Source organism: Thalassophryne amazonica, chromosome 23, assembly GCF_902500255.1.
Source record: "Thalassophryne amazonica chromosome 23, fThaAma1.1, whole genome shotgun sequence".
NCBI classification, from domain to species: domain Eukaryota; kingdom Metazoa; phylum Chordata; class Actinopteri; order Batrachoidiformes; family Batrachoididae; genus Thalassophryne; species Thalassophryne amazonica.
In genome coordinates, this window is record NC_047125.1 from 12,076,956 (window position 1) to 12,096,133 (window position 19,178).

At 39.5% G+C, this 19,178-nt stretch overlaps 1 long non-coding RNA gene across 1 annotated transcript; it reads left to right on the plus strand.

Annotated features, from left to right (window-relative positions):
- Positions 1-2,029: 2,029 nt before the first annotated feature.
- Positions 2,030-6,546, plus strand: LOC117505207. Its single transcript, XR_004559047.1, has 3 exons — positions 2,030-2,163; positions 5,052-5,161; positions 6,284-6,546. It is a non-coding gene; the product is annotated as an uncharacterized LOC117505207 (long non-coding RNA).
- The last annotated feature ends 12,632 nt before the right edge of the window (positions 6,547-19,178 follow it).

A 19,178-nucleotide genomic window follows, 5' to 3' on the forward strand; every position in this document is an offset into this window, starting at 1 on the left:
GTTAAAAATCCTGCCAGTTGTATCAGATGCATCAAATCGTGATAGTTGTATAATGATATGTATAGTATCCTGATAGTTGTATAATATGTTTCAAATCCGGAAAGCTGTATCATACACTCAACAAAAATATAAATGCAACACTTTTGGTTTTGCTCCCATTTTGTATGAGATGAACTCAAAGATCTAAAACTATTTCCACGTACACAATATCACCATTTCCCTTAAATATTGTTCACAAACCAGTCTAAATCTGTGATAGTGAGCACTTCTCCTTTGCTGAGATAATCCATCCCACCTCACAGGTGTGCCATATCAAGATGCTGATTAGACACCATGATTAGTGCACAGGTGTGCCTTAGACTGCCCAGAATAAAAGGCCACTCTGAAAGGGTTGTATAATATGTATCGAATCCTGATAGTTGTATAATGATATGTATCGTATTATAGCTGCATTATATCATATCTACACTGTAAAAACTGTTGGTAAATTTTGCAGTGAATAACTGTGAATCGTAACAGTAAAAATCTGTAAATCTCCAGAACAGTTTGATAGTGTTTATATAACACTGAATCACTGTAAATACGTTAATCAGCAAAAAAATGTATTTTTTTACATTTTTTCTCTTGAAAAACTACATTTCCCTACTCTTGCACAGTTTTTTTTTTTTAATGGAAAAATGCCGTAATATGTATAACATTCAATACCATGAATTTTGCATTTATTTCTTGAAAAGAATATAGTATTTCACAGTTAAATGTACGTACTGTTGTGCTGATCACAGAAACATGCTGTGATATTTATAACAAGTAACATGACAATTTTTGCATTTATTTCACACACTATTACTTTTGTGTTAATAAAAGGCATATGCTTTAATATTTCTGACAGCTTTATGTCAAGCTAAAAATCTAAAATGTTAAATACACTGTTATGCTGATAATGGAAAATGCTGTTATATTTTTAACAGTTTTTACATTCATTTCTCGTAAAGAATGCAGTTTGTAACTACTATTGTACTATTCGACTAGACCATTGTGCTGATGGGAGAACTATGCCATAATAAACTGAAACTGAAAATGTACAATGCTAATTCTTGTTGTTTTTTACAATGAATTACATTAACAATTTCTGTCCTAAGGAAAAAAAATCGTGCTTTTAAATGTTTTAAAATGTTTAAATGCATATCTTGAAAATAACTCTCATATGAACTTTTGGAATTAAAATGGGAGCGTGGCTATATTCCCACAGCCTTATGTTCCCAGCTTTCTAAAAAAAATACTAAATTAAGCCCTATGTTCCCACAGTTCCTACATTCCTACCCTTGGTAATTAGGGGTTTGCCACTTATCTCGTGTAAATGAGAGGCCAAACCGCATGGAAATATCTGTGCTTTCCCTTCATGTAAGCACGGTCTTAGAAATATGAGAAATGTGGGAACATAGGGTTGTGGGAACATAGGGTTGACCCCAATAAAATATGCATACATTTTGCAATTTTTTGTAGATGTCAGGTTATTTATAATATAGTGGTGATTAACCCTGGACCGAGGGGCCCCAACAGACTTTAGAATTGCCACTGCAACATCACTAAGGTGAATAAACAGGCTTTCCAACCATATAAAATACAATGTCAATTAGCATTGTAACAATAGAGAAATAGTTGCTCAATCAGTAGTTTCCATACATTTTGCCAGGTTTATGTATTTATTTAAAGTGAAATGTTTGGTGTTCTGATCACTTACATTTTTATGTAAAAAATATAAAAACAAAAAAATTTAAACATTAATCTGTCTGCTCTGCCTATAGTCCTACAGTATGTCCCTCTTTAGTTACCACCCAGAGGCACATTCAGCTTATATAAAGAAAACCATTTGAATGATTTAAAAACATCTCACTAAATTTAAAAGCATCTCAAAACTGAGTAGAAGTCTTATTTCCCTTACAGTTCTTTCTACAGACTGTTCTTTGACAACGCGCCTGAAATTCAAGCGGGCAAATCAGTGCATCGCATCTGACTCCCGTCTGTTAACCTCTGATACGCTCCGGTTCGGTTTGGTTTTTTGTTTCGGACTTCAACCGTTCAAGTTCATGGTCATCACCGGAGGAGCTTTATCAGCGGTCTGGACTTTTTAGAGTTTTCCAGCCAGAACCTGTCTTCACTTCGGTACGTACCCTTCAGTTTGACTGCTTTCAGAAAATGCGGTGTGTGTTTAGCCACCTAGCATCAAGCTAACGCGGCGTCAGTCTGCTGAAGCCTCTGGTTAGCTAACCACATTGCTCGCGTTGTAGATATAAACGTGTTTCTTTGATTATGTAATATGTATTTTGTAACGTATGTGGAGAAAACGTTCCGTCGGTAAAAGCATATGTTTTGCATTGCAAACTGCACCGCAATGAACCCCGACGTGTTTTCAAATGTGTTGGAACAAGTTGTAAGCAGGTCTTTTCTGGATATGCAGCTTTAAAGTCGCACTTTTATCGCCACCACAACAGTACACCAACAGCTACTCAGGATACGACTTTAACGCCATTAACATGCACCATCTCACTTTGTGAACATCAGTGTGAGGGAACTAAATCGTTGGTTGCTCACTTAAAGGAGCACATAGCAGAAGGGCGTCATGTAGCTTGCCCAGTGAGAGGATGCAAAAGTGTGTTCGCTGCAAAAACATCTTTTACCTCTCACATGTCCAGAAAGCACAGACATTGGTCAGAAAATGTGATTTGTCCATCAATCAGAGATACACAGTGTGAGTCCCACTACAAGTGCAACCACACAGGGAGCTGCCAATGTGTCAGATGCTGAATACATTGTTGGGGATGGGTCTAATTTCAGTGACCTGTATCTGCGAAATATATGTATGTTTTACATAAAACTACAGGGACATCTTCTTCCAGTGTCTACCATTCAAAACATTGTTGAAGAAATACAGAATACGAGGGCTGTCAAAGTATAGGTCCTTTTTATTTTTTTCAAAAACTATATGGATTTCATTCATATGTTTTTACGTCAGACATGCTTGAACCCTCGTGCGCATGCGTGAGTTTTTCCATGCCTGTCGGTGACGTCATTCGCCTGTGAGCACTCCTTGTGGGAGGAGTCGTCCAGCCCCTCGTCGGAATTCCTTTGTCTGAGAAGTTGCTGAGAGACTGGCGCTTTGTTTGATCAAAATTTTTTCTAAACCTGTGAGACACATTGAAGTGGACACGGTTCGAAAAATTAAGCTGGTTTTCGGTGAAAATTTTAACGGCTGATGAGAGATTTTGAGGTGATTCTGTCGCTTTAAGGACTTCCCACGGTGCGAGACGTCGCGCAGCGCTCTCAGGCGCCGTCGTCAGCCTGTTTCAAGCTGAAAACCTCCACATTTCAGGATCTATTGATCCAGGATGTCGTGAGAGAACAGAGAAGTTTCAGAAGAAGTCGGTTTCAGCATTTTATCCGGATATTCCACTGTTAAAGGAGATTTTTTTAATGAAAGACGTGCGGACGGTTCCGCGCGTCGGGACGCAGCCAGCGCGGTGGCACAGGAAAAACACCTCCGTGTTGATAACCATTTGTAAAATCCAGGCGGCTTTTGATGGCTTTCAGTGGAGTGAGTATATGAGAAATTAACAGCTGGGCATGTTCCAACTTGTCCTTAAGGCTTCCAAAAGAGGTGTTTTTCCTGTGACGAAGCGTCGCGGCGGCTGCGAGCCGACGCTGCAATCCGTCCGCACGTCTTTCATTAAAAAAATCTCCTTTAACAGTGGAATATCCGGATAAAATGCTGAAACCGACTTCTTCTGAAACTTCTCTGTTCTCTCACGACGTCCTGGATCAATAGAGCCTGAAATGTGGAGGTTTTCAGCTTGAAACAGGCTGACGACGGCGCCTGAGAGCGCTGCGCGACGTCTCGCACCGTGGGAAGTCCTTAAAGCGACAGTATCACCTCAAAATCTCTCATCAGCCGTTAAAATTTTCACTGAAAACCAGCTTAATTTTTCGAACCGTGTCCACTTCGATGTGTCTCACAGGTTTAGAAAACATTTTGATCAAACAAAGCGCCAGTCTCTCAGCAACTTCTCAGACAAAGGAATTCCGACGAGGGGCTGGACGACTCCTCCCACAAGGAGTGCTCACAGGCGAATGACGTCACCGACAGGCGTGGAAAAACTCACGCATGCGCACGAGGGTTCAAGCATGTCTGACGTAAAAACATATGAATGAAATCCATATAGTTCTTGAAAAAAATAAAAAGGACCTATACTTTATTGACAGACCTCGTATACACAAGCTGGGACAGACATATACTTTGAATCAACTTAACTTACTTCTAAAAGATATGTCAGCTTTAGATGAAGAGATTGTAAAAATCCATGACACAATTAAACAATCTGACTTGTTTACAGCTTGCCACACAGGGCCCATGAGAACTGCTTACTCAAGAGCCCAGTGCTTTAAAGACATGTTCAAATATGTGGAGCCCCAAAAAGTGTTGTTGGGCAGAGATGAAAACAGGACAGAGAGGTGTGCCTATTATATTCCTGTGCTCCACACTTTAAAGGGTATGCTGGAGTCCAGTTTTTGACAGGGCCTCATGTCAGTGAATCCTAATGATGTTTCCAAAACAGATGTTCTCTCTGACAGTTGTGATGGTAAGGTGTTTATGTCTAACACATTTTTTCAGGAAAATCCAAACTGTCTCAAGCTGGTTTTATACCAGGATGCGTTCGAAGTTGTGAACCCATTAGGTTCTGCAAAAAAGAAGCACAGGGTTTTGGCTGTGTACTTCTCTCTACTCAACATGTTACCACATGCAGCTGGTTTTGTTGTGTAGAGAGAAAGATTTTAAGGAATTTGGTCATGCCAAGGTTTTTTCTGAACTGCTTACTGATCTGAAACAACTGGAGGAAAATGGGATAACAATGGGAGATGAACTTAAGGTAAAGGGAGCTCTCTACTGCATTGCTGGAGACAACCTAGGCTCTCACACAATTGGCGGTTTCATAGAAAATTTCAGTTCATTTGAGTACTTCTGCAGATATTGTCTGATTTCTCGAACTGAATTTCAGGGTGCTGATCCTAACATCTGTGGACTGCAGTGGACTCCAGAAAGGTACAGATCTGCTGTCGAACAGCTGGAGACAGAGGATGCCTCGCAAGTACAAGGGATAAAGTTCAGGTCGGTATTCAATACTTTGACGTTTGTTCACCTGGCCTGCCCCCCTGTCTCGGTCATGACATCTTTGAGGGTGTCCTCTCATACGATGTTGCTCTTTACCTCAAGTACTTCATCAACAAAAAGAAACGGTTCACCTATACAATTTTGAACAGACGAATCAAGCAGTTTGAATACAAAGCAACAGATGCTTGCTCCAAACCTTGTGAGGTCGGTCCTCAAACACTAAAACTGAGTGGACATGCTGCCCAAAATTGGAACTTCTTGAGACTGTTGCCTCTTATAATTGCAGACAAAGTGCAGGACTTCCAAGATAATGTATGGCAGTTAATTTTGCAGCTTAAGGACATTGTTGACCTGATTTGTGCTCAGCAAATTTCCATAGGTCAGGTTGCTTATCTGGATGTACTCATCCAAGAATATTTGGAAACCAGGAAGGCACTATTTCCAGATATCAACTTGAGACCTAAACACTATTATTTGCGGCATTATCCAGGACTGATCTTGAAATTTGGCCCACTCATCAGGCTATGGACTATGCGGTTTGAGAGCAAACACAGTTACTTCAAAAGATGTACAAGGCATCTGAAGAATTTCAAAAATCTGTGTTTGACTCTTTCAGAGAGGCATCAGATGCTTTAGGCCTTTCTTTCTGCAGGGTCAGTGAGTCCACCAGCCTTGCAAATAAAAGATGGCTCACCATACAGTGAGCAAGTTAAAGACACAATCCTCCATTTTGGCTTCACTGAAATAAATACAACCGTTCATGTTAATGTGCAGTATCATGGGATAATTTACAAGAAGGGCCAATTTGTTGTCACTAAGAATGATGATTCAGTGGAGTTTTGTGAAATCATCCTCATTCTTGTGATTTTGCACTTCATTTTCTCATGAGAGTGCATGATGGTGAATTTCTTTCACACTACCACATGTACACTGTAAAAAAAAAAGGACACTGAACGATTCGAATGCAGACTTGTTAGTGAACTGGTTGACATGTGGCCTTTATCATATTACATACAAAATGGATGCCAGATTGTCCCTTTGAAGCACAGTCTCTTTTCACACTAAATCCTTTTATTACAGTGGGCCAGGTGCTGAATTCTCTTGTTTGTGTCTTAACAGATATGGCTGAATCACAGATACCAAAGAAGCTAAGTGATGCCGTAGCAGCAGTGCTACCGGATCTTCCTGATCAAGTTATCAAGTCAATAGAAGATACTTTGAAGGCACTTGGTGCAACAAGAACAGATGATTTACAGTACATTACAGAGGGAGACTTACTACCAGTATTAATGCCCATACAAGGGTGATTCTTAGACTACGGGCACTATTGGCCTTGTAAATGTAATTTCCACCACACCATTGCTTTACAATATAAAGCGCCTTGGGGCAACTGTTTGTTGTGATTTGGCGCTATATACATGTGCTCTGATGTCACTGTTTATCTCCATAGAAACTACCCAAACAATCTTTCATACAAACTGTTTAAAGGGACATTACAGTGTTGTGGTGGAAATTACAGCAATAGTGTGGGACAACTACATTTTGTTCAACAGTTGTATGACATTGAATACCCCAATTATGTTTTTATTATTTTACTGATATTTTATTCAGAGATATTTTAAAACATTAGAAAAAACGTTTCTTTACCATTCATTTTTATCATTGAAGATCAAAAGTCTGGGTGTGGGACAAGCACAAAAGGGCAATATTTGCATATAATGATGCTGAAAAAAGGTAAAGTCATCATAGACTACTAGAACAAATTTCTTAACACACTTTCATTGTAAAGATAACTATAAAAGTGTGAAATTTCCCTTTTTTCTGTTTTTCATACAATATGATCAAAGGACATAATAAATGCCCGTAGTCTAAGAATCACCCACAAGCAAGATGACTGGTTGCTGCCTGGGCCCAAAACGGTGAGTGTAAAACATTGCCACCACAACACAGCACACTTCTCTTACAGAGCTGCATAAGTAAAATAGTTGATAGATTTTTCAAATGGGCCATGAGTGGGAAAAGTTTGGGAACCAGTGAACAACTGATCTAGAAATGTATCAGTACGTTACATTCTGTTACAGAGTAGAAAAACATTCAATGTTTAATGCTTTTAAATGTTTTTGTTGTACTTTTACAGACTTATCCACTCCAACTCCAGCCCTGGCATGTTCCTCTCCAGTGTCTCTCCTTTCCTCTCCCTCGCCATCCTCAGTCACTGCCTCACCAGCATCATCCACAGCTACATCATCACCCTCAGGAAGCTGTTATGCACTTGCACCAAACTGGGTAGACCATTTTCAGATACCATGGCAGAAGCTCCCTGAAGAGTTGGTACAGAGTTTGGAAAGACAGAAAAGGCCAAGTGCCCGACTACGACGAGAAATGGTGAGGACTGTGGTCTCTGAGATGATCAAGACTTGTAAGAATCCAACCAAACACAATACCACAGAGATAGCAAAAAGGATGGTGGCCAGGTATCCAAAGTCTCTTCAAGATGTGATTGATGGTGATGTTATTGGACATGGATACCATTTCCTGGTAAATAGTTGAAAATATCAAACGACCTGACACACCAAAGATAAAGAAACGCAAAGTAGCATCAGATGATGACACCGATGAAATATCTGCCAAACAAAGAGCAAGTGTTCAGGACACACATGGCTGTGTCAACTGGGAGCCGAAACTTTTGCCACTCTCTGAGACTGTGGAGAGTCAGCTAGAAAAAAAAAGACCAAATGAAAATGCTTGAAGAGATGAGCTACAGTTCAAATGCTGTGAAAGAATTAATGAAGTCCACCTATTTCACGCAGCGCAAAGAGATCAATAAAGGTGCAAGCATCCAGATATTATGCCAGGAATGGCCATTTTTGTTTAAAGAAGTCGGTATGGCAGCACACTTCCAGGAACTGACTGGCATGAGTTTGATCGAGTCCTTCCTTGCCAATGTGGACAAAAAGGGGGCACGTCTCCTAAAGTTCTTCAAACGTGTTGATGTACATAAACGCAAACAAGTTCTGGATGCTCTTCTCAAGCAGCAAACTGAAAGAAGTCATTCGACTGGTTGCTCAGAAGAAGTCATACAGATGGTGCTTCTTTTACTGGCTCATTTTGATGAGAAGGAAGAGCATCTGTTCCATTTTGTCGAGAAGACAACCCTTGCTGAGGAGGTTCAGATGGAGACTGTTCCACCAACACCCTGACTTATTGTGTGTGGTAAGTAAACCAAACAAACCTGCAAGCTTTCTCTACCGTTGTACCAACACCCATTTGTATTCTTGGCTTATTTACTTTCATGTTATCTTGCATATGGAGCTAAATCAAGGCCAAAAGTTTTGTAATCTGAAAATAAAAAAAGATTGAAAAAATAAATTTTGAAACTGAAAATTAAAGTTTTGTAATCTGAAAATAAAAAGATTGAAAAAATAAATTTTGAAACTGAAATTTAAAGTTTTGTTCTTGAATTTTATAATCATTTAAAAAGTTTTCAGTTTAAATCAATTTTTGATTCAGCTCTGTAATTTTTTTTTTGATCAAATTTATTTTCATTCATATTTCTTTTATTCACTTTCAGATCTTATTTTTTCAGTTTCAAACTTTTTCGGCAACCACAGCTGCCGGAGGTTTACCGTAAAAACAACAGTTTTTTTTTTTACAGTGTATAGTGTATCTTTACATTGTTTATGATCCTTTTTGAATAGATTTGCCAAATACCAGATGTGATACTAAATAAAATCCAGTTTTAATATCTGAAGTCTAAGATATACATACTCATTTCTCACCCTTTTCATAAGCAATAACTTACTACTCTCAGAGCCTTGACACTACTATCCCTATAGAGGAGCCTGAGTACATTTACTTGAATAAAAATAATCTCAATAAGCTGCTGATGAAGATGTCCTCCATCCTGTTTAGTCAGCAGAAATCAAAATGCGGGCCCTGAATTTAATATTCCATAACTAGACTGAATTATGGATCATCAGGACCGAGGCTTTTAAAGCAACACAGCGTGAACCAAATGAAAAACCATATTCTCACCAAGACAGTATTTAACAACTTAAAATACAGTGCTGTTGTCCCTCTGGAGGCACCTTAGTTTTTATTTGAGGTATGAAATGGCCCAGGGGAGAGAAGATTGTTTTTAAGGGTACAGTTGTGTATGTATATAATGAGGAGAGGTGCTCTTAAGAGTACATTTTTAGGTCATTAGTAGGTGGGCATTTCAGCCATCCAATTTTGTTTAGAGGACAATATAGACAAAACATGGCTTTTTATTACTTATTACGGAATTGAAAACAATGGTAGTGTAGACTCACAGCTTTTGTGTGTCATTAAAGCAAATTGGGTGGATGGTGTAGGAATACGGCACATTTTTTGTAGTGCCCCATCAAAAAAAACCCAAAAGTAGTTGTACAACTATGAAGACAGGAAAGTCGAGGTCAACGCTATGTGAAAATCCCATTCTTCCGTCAAACGGGCTAACTGATGAGGTGGGTACTTCTTTGAGTTTTCAAAAAGAAAACAATTAAAAGGGGAAAAAGGTGTTTCTTACAAGTCAGCAAGTCCCAAAGCTACCATCCAGGACTTAGGGGACTTGCACAAACCATAGAGAACTCGCTAATGAGGCCATATCCCACCATCGCCAAGAGGCCCCCCTACGCAGGCAAACCCAAACCTGCAATCTTCAACGTATTTCTTCCTCTTGTTAAGCACATTTGCACAGTAAAAGAACCCCTGTCACCTCCCCTCAGGTGAACACGGAAGGGCAGCTGGAATGATGCTTCATCAGATTTAGTCTTAAAGTAATATCGTCCACATTCCATAAGTATCGCCATCGCTGCTGTCGTTATACTGCAACTTAATGACAGAAGGGAGACTGAGCGAGGACGCTATTATTAGAAAATAAATGACAGCAAGTGACGTGCTGACATTCTGCTACAACCAATCAGCATTTCAGCAAACTGTCCTCCTAATGATTAATTACAGGCGGCCCCTTTTTTAAACACGCCTAAAAAAAAAAGCTGCTTCAGCCAATATCGTCTAAAGTAATGAGGTGTCAATTGGATGACTCCATCTGGCAGAAGTCAGTAGAACATCCTTATGTGCCTGTTGGAATCTACGTCTTCTGAATGAGAACTAGGTTCGGATAGCCACAAGTGGGTGATCAACTCATTAGATTCAGTGACATGCATACATTCTGTGAGACAGTTATAGATATCAGCACCATTACCAAGTATAGTGTTTCTATTTTTTATCCCAGTATTTTATGTTTCATTGAGAGATACAGTGTTGGATTGGATCACACCAATTCTGTATGTGGAACTCACTTTTAAACAGTGTCTTGCTCGGGGCAAGGTAACAATGAACAAGAACTCAGTGTAGCACATGTGCACACGACAGCATGCGCTGTTACTTGACATGATGACTTTTAAATTTCAAAAACAAGCAAGATGGGCAAATAAAGGTGCATTTGACAGCATATTGGAGGTTATTTGATGCAGTGTGGAACTGTCAGATTAGACACAAATTTCTGGCCCACAGCAGCAGAGATAAGTGGGAAGCCGTCAGCTCGTGGTGTGGAGCACAAGGACTACTCAGTTCTTAAAAATAAACAAAATGAACAGATAAACACACAATGGACATCAAACTGGATACTATTTGAAACAGTGTAGACAAGTAAAATCATCAGATGGGCACGGATTGTTGGATTCTAGTTAGAAATACTACAATATAATGGGAGTCCATTAGATTGTGTTGTGGGTATGGTTGGCTGTGCACGTTTAGGTATTATTATGTGCTGTATGTATTCAGTTGTTGGATTCTTTAAATATTTTCTGTATGTGTTTATTTTTTAGTGTTCTCTTTTAGTAATATTTTCTGTATAGGCTCATTTGTTCCACCCCTGCATCCTCACCTGTCTGTCTTGTTAATTCTTCCTGCTGCACTACTTCACTTGTTTTAGTTCCACTTTTCTTTGCCGCTTTAGTTCTGATATTTGATTTTTGGTCATTGTTATAGTCAGTATGTTCTGAATGGATTTGTCATTGATTCTTGATTGAGTGAATGTGTGAGTGCAGCTTCTATCACGTATTTCTCATTCTAGCGAAACCACACATCAGACATTATGTTCGTTATCTCACTCTTGCACCTTTAACTCCTGAGTTTTATGTTGGTTTTGTTACTTCCCCTATTGTAGTTTGTAATCTTTGTGGGGTTTTTTTATTTATTTTCCACTCACCTGCAGATACCTTGCTCTTCCTCGTTCCCTTGATTTGACACACCTGTTGCTTATTACTTTGTGTTGTATTTAAGTCGTGTTCCAGCTGCTCCTTCTGTTAGTATTTTGTGATTTTCGAAATTGTCTTTTTCTGTCGTTGCCATGAGTTGGATCTTGTGTTGTATTTGTTCTTTTGTTGTTGTTGTTGTTAAACACTGTGTCTCGCTAGGGGCAAAGTAACAATGGACAAGAACTCAGTGTAGCACATGTGCACATGACAGCATGCGCTGCTACTTGACATGAGGACTTTTAAATTTGAAAAACAAGCAAGATGGGCAAATAAAGGTGCATTGGACAGCATATTCAATGTTGTGTTGTATTTGTTCTGTTTTGGTTTTTTTGGACTCTGCTCCTCCGGCCCTGGGTTAGATGCTCTTTTGAGTTCTTGTTACACTGTGGGATTTGGAATTAAGAAAATAAATGACCTTGGCTTTTACCTACCTTTTGTGTTTGGCTGCTTGCATTTTTGGGGGCTCAATTTTGACTGTGTTTGAACACACAAACAAAAAAGATTGTTTTATCAGTTCTGTTATGTGAGAGTTCTTTCTTTTATTGTTGGTGTTTGTATTATTATTAGTGTTTACCTTGTTTTGCTCTTTATTTCGTGCGACAACACTGTATTTATTAATTATTAGTAGTAGTCCTAGTAAACACACAATATATTAAAAAAGACTTATAGTCCTGAAAACGTGAATATATATATACACAATGGTAGGCTGAAAAGTTCTAAGGCTCTAATGCACTTAATGCATTACTCCTTCATGGGGAGCCTTAGAACTTTTCAGCTTACCCTCGTATATATAAACTTAAACTACAACTTAAACTATTTTTTTTTTTCTTATTTTTGGTTTGGTGGAAGAAAGGCTTGCAAATAACTCCATTATTGGTCATCGCTGAAAGGCTTTCAGCAGTAAGACATTTTTCTCTTATAGGAACCTGAATATAAACCAAATTGTTGGCTAGTTCTTTGAAAACCAAGTGCAACCTTTGTGATCAAATTGTGCTCAAATTGCCACTCTGATTTTATTACCTCGCAAAACAAGACTTGACAGAAAGCTTGCAGTTTTTGTGCTGGCAGTCTATCAAGCACATTTGAAGCTTTCGTCTGGCTATTTTTTTTTTTTTATCATTTTCACTGTTACATTACTTCTGAGTTGCTTTCTGACTCCAATTCCAGAAGATATATAATTGTACCATTTATGTCTCAATGTGAGATATGAAATGTGAATGAAATTATCCTTGGCTCAAGAAACGGCAGTTGAACTCAACAAATATTTGATTTTTGTCACAATCTGACCTTTTTGGGTTTGTTTGTTTTTTTGTTGTTTGTTTGTTTTTGTTTTCTTTCTTTCTGCAGCATTGCAAAATTGGTTTGTGGCACTACTAAGATCTGAAATAGGCTATTTTCATGCCCAGATGAGAATATTGGTCATGGGTACCAACATTCCCTACAGGATACTGTATTTTCTGGACTCAAAGTCACACCAGAGTCAAAGTTGTTTATTTTTGAAACATACATTTTGTAAGATTTGAAGAAAAAAAATCTGTTTTTGGAAAAAACAATCAGTCTATGACTGAAGGTGCTCTCACAGGACATCAGTGTGGCAGGCACGGGGTGGGAAGTGTTATCCAGGATGGTGCACAGCTTCCTCAGCATCCGCCTCTCCGACATCTCCATCATGGTCTCCAGCTGAACCCCCACAACAGAGCCAGCTCTAGTGATGAAATTGTTGAGCTTTTAATAAGAAATTATGGAACATACTGAAATTCATAAGAGTCATCAGAGGCCTCATTTATAGCCTGTGTATGTACTCAAAACAAGATCTAAATTATATGTATGTATACTTTCAGTATGAACGTTTCACAAATGACACCCTAAACCTTCACAATTGAGCCAACAAACTGAGACGGTTGAAGCTAATTTCATTCGAAAGAAGGACAAAAAACAAAGTCTTGTGTTTTCTTTAAAAATGTTGGTTTTATGACTACCTTGAAATGCAGTACTGGCAACAACACATCTAATACTAGAGGCTAAAAATACACAGGTTAACGTCTTCTCAGTAACCGCAGGGACCAGACTTCAGCGTCCACCGAGGGAGCTCGCTGACTAATGAAGCCGGGAAGCTTAAAGCAATTAGACACATCAAAGCTCAAATCTGAAAATTAATTAGGCTCTCCTCTCTTTCGGAAGGAGCATCCGCACATGCGGCAGCTAATTAGCATATCGCCATCAAAACACGCAGGTGCCGGTGTTGTTCTGACTGCGACGGCGGTGGCAAAAGCTCACTTTGAGAAATGCACACTGATTGTGTGGATTTTTTTTTTTTTTTTTTTTGGACAATTTTAAGAGACGGGAAAGATTTAAACAGACAAAATAGGGAGTGATGGATGAACCTGGCATTCATGAATGTGTCAGTCAGGCCAAAGAGGTGGAGTGACATGAGGTTCTGTTATTGAAGTCTCCTGTGGTTTGACTGACTCACTCATCAAAAACTTTTTAATGTGCCGCGAAGGTCTCATTCGGTCTTGAAGTATAAAGCGATTTAAAGTCGACTGCGGGCGCATAATGTGTAGTTTTGTATGCATTTGAGTTGTTCATAGGCGCATCAAAACCATCCTTAAACTTGGACGTGTCAAATCATCGGGTTGGATTGACCTTTAGTGTCAAGAGGGTTTGACAGCCCTTTCACTCAATCGTTTTCAAGCAGTCAAGTTTAGCCATGTGATGTCATAAAATGTGGTCGATCAGGCACTCATCTCATTTCAAACATACACTCATTAACTCTCTGGGGTACACAAAGGTTTTCAGCATACTTGTTAGTAAATCAGTGATGGATTGCCACAGAGGCTTTGCCCAACCACTGCCGAAACTACAACTTCTTAGCTGTAGTTTGCATCTTTCCTCAAGATGATCTATCATTCATAGCCAATCTGATAATCTGGAGAAAATCACATGGGCACACAACACTGCTGCCCCTCTGTGCTTGCAATGGCGACTGCGTGTGTCAGTCTGGGATTCTCGGTAAAGTATTTTAGTGAAGTGGACATCAGGGTTTCAGTCACTGAGAGACTTTCGTTCATACATTAAACATTTCAAAACAATGAGAAGACCTCGAGCTGACGCTGGTAATTGTACACATATGTACATTTGCGATACATCAGCTCTCTGACATTGAGCTCCCAGTGGGTAGCACTGCTACACTGCACATATTTTATTTTTTAGCAATTTATTATATATTGACCTAAAATCTTTTTTCATACACTATACTACTTTTGTACCTCAGAACTTTACTAAACCCATTTATAACATCAGAGGCATTTGTCCACACCAATAAAGGTGTAATTTCAGTAAAGGTTTGAAGAACTTTTCAAAACATTTTCATTGTTAGAACCAAATTATGTCTTTTGCACAATGATGAAGACAAATGTCTCACTTTTTGAAAGTATGGCTAGCGAATCTGTGAACCCATCTGATTTTAAAATATACATTATGTATATTTAAAATTATTTAGCTCACTTACCTATTCAGTCAACTTCATGTTTGTGGTACTAAAATTTACTGAAGCCTGTTGCACATGACTTAAGGAACTTTCCTTAAATGCACATTTGTACAGTGGACGCATTGTTTTCAATGGCGTGCGTGTCTGTTGACAAGAACTCAAAAACAGCTGGATGGATTTCCTTCAAAGTTGGCGGGAATTTTGGGGTAATTATATTTTGGAGTAGTTCGATGAAAGGTCAAGCTCAACGAAAATGTGGTCGAGAAAACCTATTTTGTATATCTCAATAACCAAGAAGTCTAAATGGATCAAACTTGCAATATTTCAAGATATCACAGACGTGATTAGATTTTGAGTAGTTAGGCAAAGTTCAAAGGCCAAGTTCAAGGAAAACTGTCTAAAAAAACTAATATATATATTTATGTATTTATTTTTGTATATCTCAACAACCAAGGAGCCTAGATGGATGGGCTAAAGTACATATTGGTCAACCAAATATCTGTGATTGTAATAGTTACATTTTTTCCGCAAATCTGATTGGTTGAGTGTCTGAGATTTCAGACCGTATAATATCAGGGTAACAGTGGCAAAATATTCGACCATTTCACATTTGGATGTAAAACTCTGCACCCTGACCGGTGTTCTGATGAGATGTCATTCCTGTCGAATGTCATTCCTGTCCTCCGCACAACTGTGCATGCGCACGCATGCGCACTATTGTCGGGACGCGGAACTGTCGATTTATGCAAGGAGATGCAGAATTTGACAGAACACCAGCTGCGCGTGCTGCTAGCTGTTAGCGCAGTTAGCTGAGAGCGAGAGAAAGTCGCGTACTGATGCTGCCGCGAAAATGGCTGAATTTAAGCTAACATTTGAAAGTACTGATGTGGATTCTGATACAGAATTGCTGTTTCCCATTTGATGGATTTGATGGATTACTTCACCCCCTGACCGCTGTTGGAGTGACGCTGCTTCGGCTCGACAGTAAACCTCGCCGATCGAACTACCTACAAAAAAATAAGCCGTGCAAAACAATGGAATTGGATTAGAATGGGGTTAACCCCCTTTTGTCTGATTTGCGGATGTTCATGCTGTCATACGGTCGCAAATAGCCGTTTTACGTAAAGCTCAATTTTTGACCGTATAACCAGCATGAATGTCTGCAATTCAAAAATCACAATGGGGTTATTCCCAAATTGACTGGTTTGAAAGACTTCCTAATGAATTCACTCAGAAATCACATGATGACCCCGTGAATAGTCCAGGACACCATATTTACTGTTTACTTCTACATTTATAGTATGCGCTTGTCTATGCACTTGGTGTGCATCAGCCCTTTGGCTCTACGGTCAACCTTCAACTAGATGTCCCTGTTGGGAAAGTGTAAGTACACGGACCCACAACAGGGGGCGCAAATGAACGGACAATGGAATAGGTCAAATAACACACTTTACTGTTGTGAATATGCACAACAAGTACAACAGATTACAATAATGGACAAAGTCAAATTCACACAGGTGTCGTGTGGGCAGGCTCGAAGATAGGAGACGCCTCTCCAAAGTAGAACCAGAACCACACGGTTTCCTCTGCCACCAGACCCCGGGAATACTGGAGCCGCCAAGTCCCGAACTCCCAGGTGGCCACTGCCTCCGCGTGTCGGACCTGGTACTGCTGGCGAGGAACAAAGGACAATTAAAGGAGGGCGCGTTCGCACCCAGGAATCCGAACGGCAGGTAAGTTACCTCCACCTCTCGTTGGAAAATACTCTGAGCAAAGCACAAAAGTCACAAAGATCACTGTTAAACAGTCAGCTGAGCACGTTACCTTCTCGGTAGAAACGATATCTCGGCGATGAGGTGGAGATGCCGTCCTGCTGATATACCCCTGGAGATCCGATGATTGATGACAGCTGTCGCAGGTGATGGGTGACAGCTGTCACTCTGGCTGCTCCTGCAAGGCGGCAGCGCCCCCTAGTGCCTGGAGCCCGCACTCCAGGCAGGGCGCCCTCTGGTGGTGGTGGGCCACACATGGGTTAAATACTTTGCATTGTATTGAAATACAAATACTTTAGATTTTTGAATTCCAAATACAAATTCAAATACTTTGTACTTTTTCAAATACAAATACTTTATATTTTGAGTATTTCAAATACAAATACAAATACTTTCTATGAACTATAAACAACAAATCAACACAAAAACTGATAAACCAGTGACAATTTACGTATTGTGAAAATAGCATGACCAAATACTATTGATAAGTAAAGGATTGAATGTTTTATCACAAATTCACTATTATAATATCACAAGCAATAATCAAACTATCACAATGTATATTCTGTTTCCATCAATATTGCATCTTTTTGTATCCACCATATCACAAAACAATAATAAAATGTCATATCTTCTGGTCTCAGCATATTGTATTATTATATCGCAATCACAATAACGCGGAGCTTATAGTTTTCTGGTGTGTCTCAACACGGTGTCACAGAGATCCCAACTTTGAAAAGTATTTGGAAATACGTGGAATCGGCGATGTATTTGAAATACAAATACTTTGAATTCAAAATCAGAAAATACAAATACTCTGAAAAATGTATTTAAATATTTTCAAATAAAAATACTTTTGTATTTGGCCCCATGTCTGCTTCAAACTAGTACGTTTCCACTCTGTGCTAAGCAGTTGAATATTACATATATCTTCACGTCATTTCATGATGGTAAAATTGGTGAATAATGTTTTTTATGTGTTTTATGACAGTAATCAGGGCTTCTTAACCTGTTTTTTCATGGTAATATATTAATCATTTCCCTCAGTCGCTCTACTGTGAAAATTAATGTAGCCCAGTATGTTTTCCCTTTAGGCTGTGCTTTGATTAATGAGCCTAGTTCATTCTATGCTTCTTTGCTTTAACAAGGAAAAATTCATGCCAATAAAGTTGCATAAAGTTCGCAAACTGCCCGTGTCCGTCAGCTGTGCATAAACTGATTGTGATGCATGGATACTGTAGTACCGTCAGGCAAAAGACGGCAAGAGAGAGAGAGAGGGAGAGCTTCCAAACAGCAGAGATAATCTTTGAGGTGATAATGATTCAAACTCGGTGGGCAACAGGAGCCGAGGAACAAGTCAGGTTTTACACATCAACACAGCAGAGGCCCTCAGGAAAACAAAGTTCAGACTCAGGGTGGGAGATAAATCCCAGCTGTAGACAAAGCCTATATTTCTGTGTCCCTGCAGTTTTGCTCTAATCTGTCTCTCTCAGTCCTGTAAGCCATTAAAGGCCAGACAAAAGCAGTCCAGAGTTAAGCACCCTGTGGGGAGATCTTATTTACAGTGTAACTGCCACTTTGACTGCCTGCCACCTCTGTCTTGCTCCTGTGGCTTCCTCGTTTTCCATCCTTCTTTTTTCCCCCCGCACTCATTCTTTTCTACTTCCATCTGCTGTGGAGGGCTTTTAATCTCAAGCATCTGAAATTCCATCTTTCAGCTCAGCTTGCCAGTTTGAAAGGCTCGTTGTCCAGCTTCTTGTTTCTGACTTGACGTTTAATAGAACAGTTGCTCAGTTTGAGGCATTTTCCATTATTTGTGGCTGGTAGCAGTGAGAAACATAAGTAATCGGAGATTGCTCTTACATTTCGTTTAACTCACCACCATAAAGAAATTATTTAAATGCGACTATTCATCATAAACTAGATTGAGCAAAAGGTAGGATTAGACATTAAGGATTGTTTTTGTCAACTGCCATACAAACGGTAATTTTTAAACGAGAGCAATCTGAGATTTCTGACGTCCACCAAGGGTTGACAAGGACAGGAATGACAGTGAAGGTTGAGAGTTGCTGGCGTTGTGTGTTTCGCCGCCCGTCTGATTTTCTCCAGTTTTCTCGTGTATAATTCGGTTTTTAGTGGCTTGAGTGTAATTTTTATTTTGGATATGTACTTAACGTGGTTTTTGGTCCTTCAGTGTGCATTTTTAGTTATCTTTGATTGTTTATTGCCTGCTTTGCGCTGTACAACGCCGCGTTTCACTCCCTCGGCTGGCGTGATGCTAAGCTACTCTGCAGCTGAGCTACGAAGCTTGAACAACAACAGTGTCCCTCGGGACATTCTCGCTATCAGAGAGCTTGGCTTGTTCCACCGACGTCGCTGTGTCCACAGAGGCTCCCGGAGAAAGTTTGTGTTCCATCGAACTGGGTCGTCTGTGCTGGTTATCTGGTCAGCTGAGCGCATCGATGCTC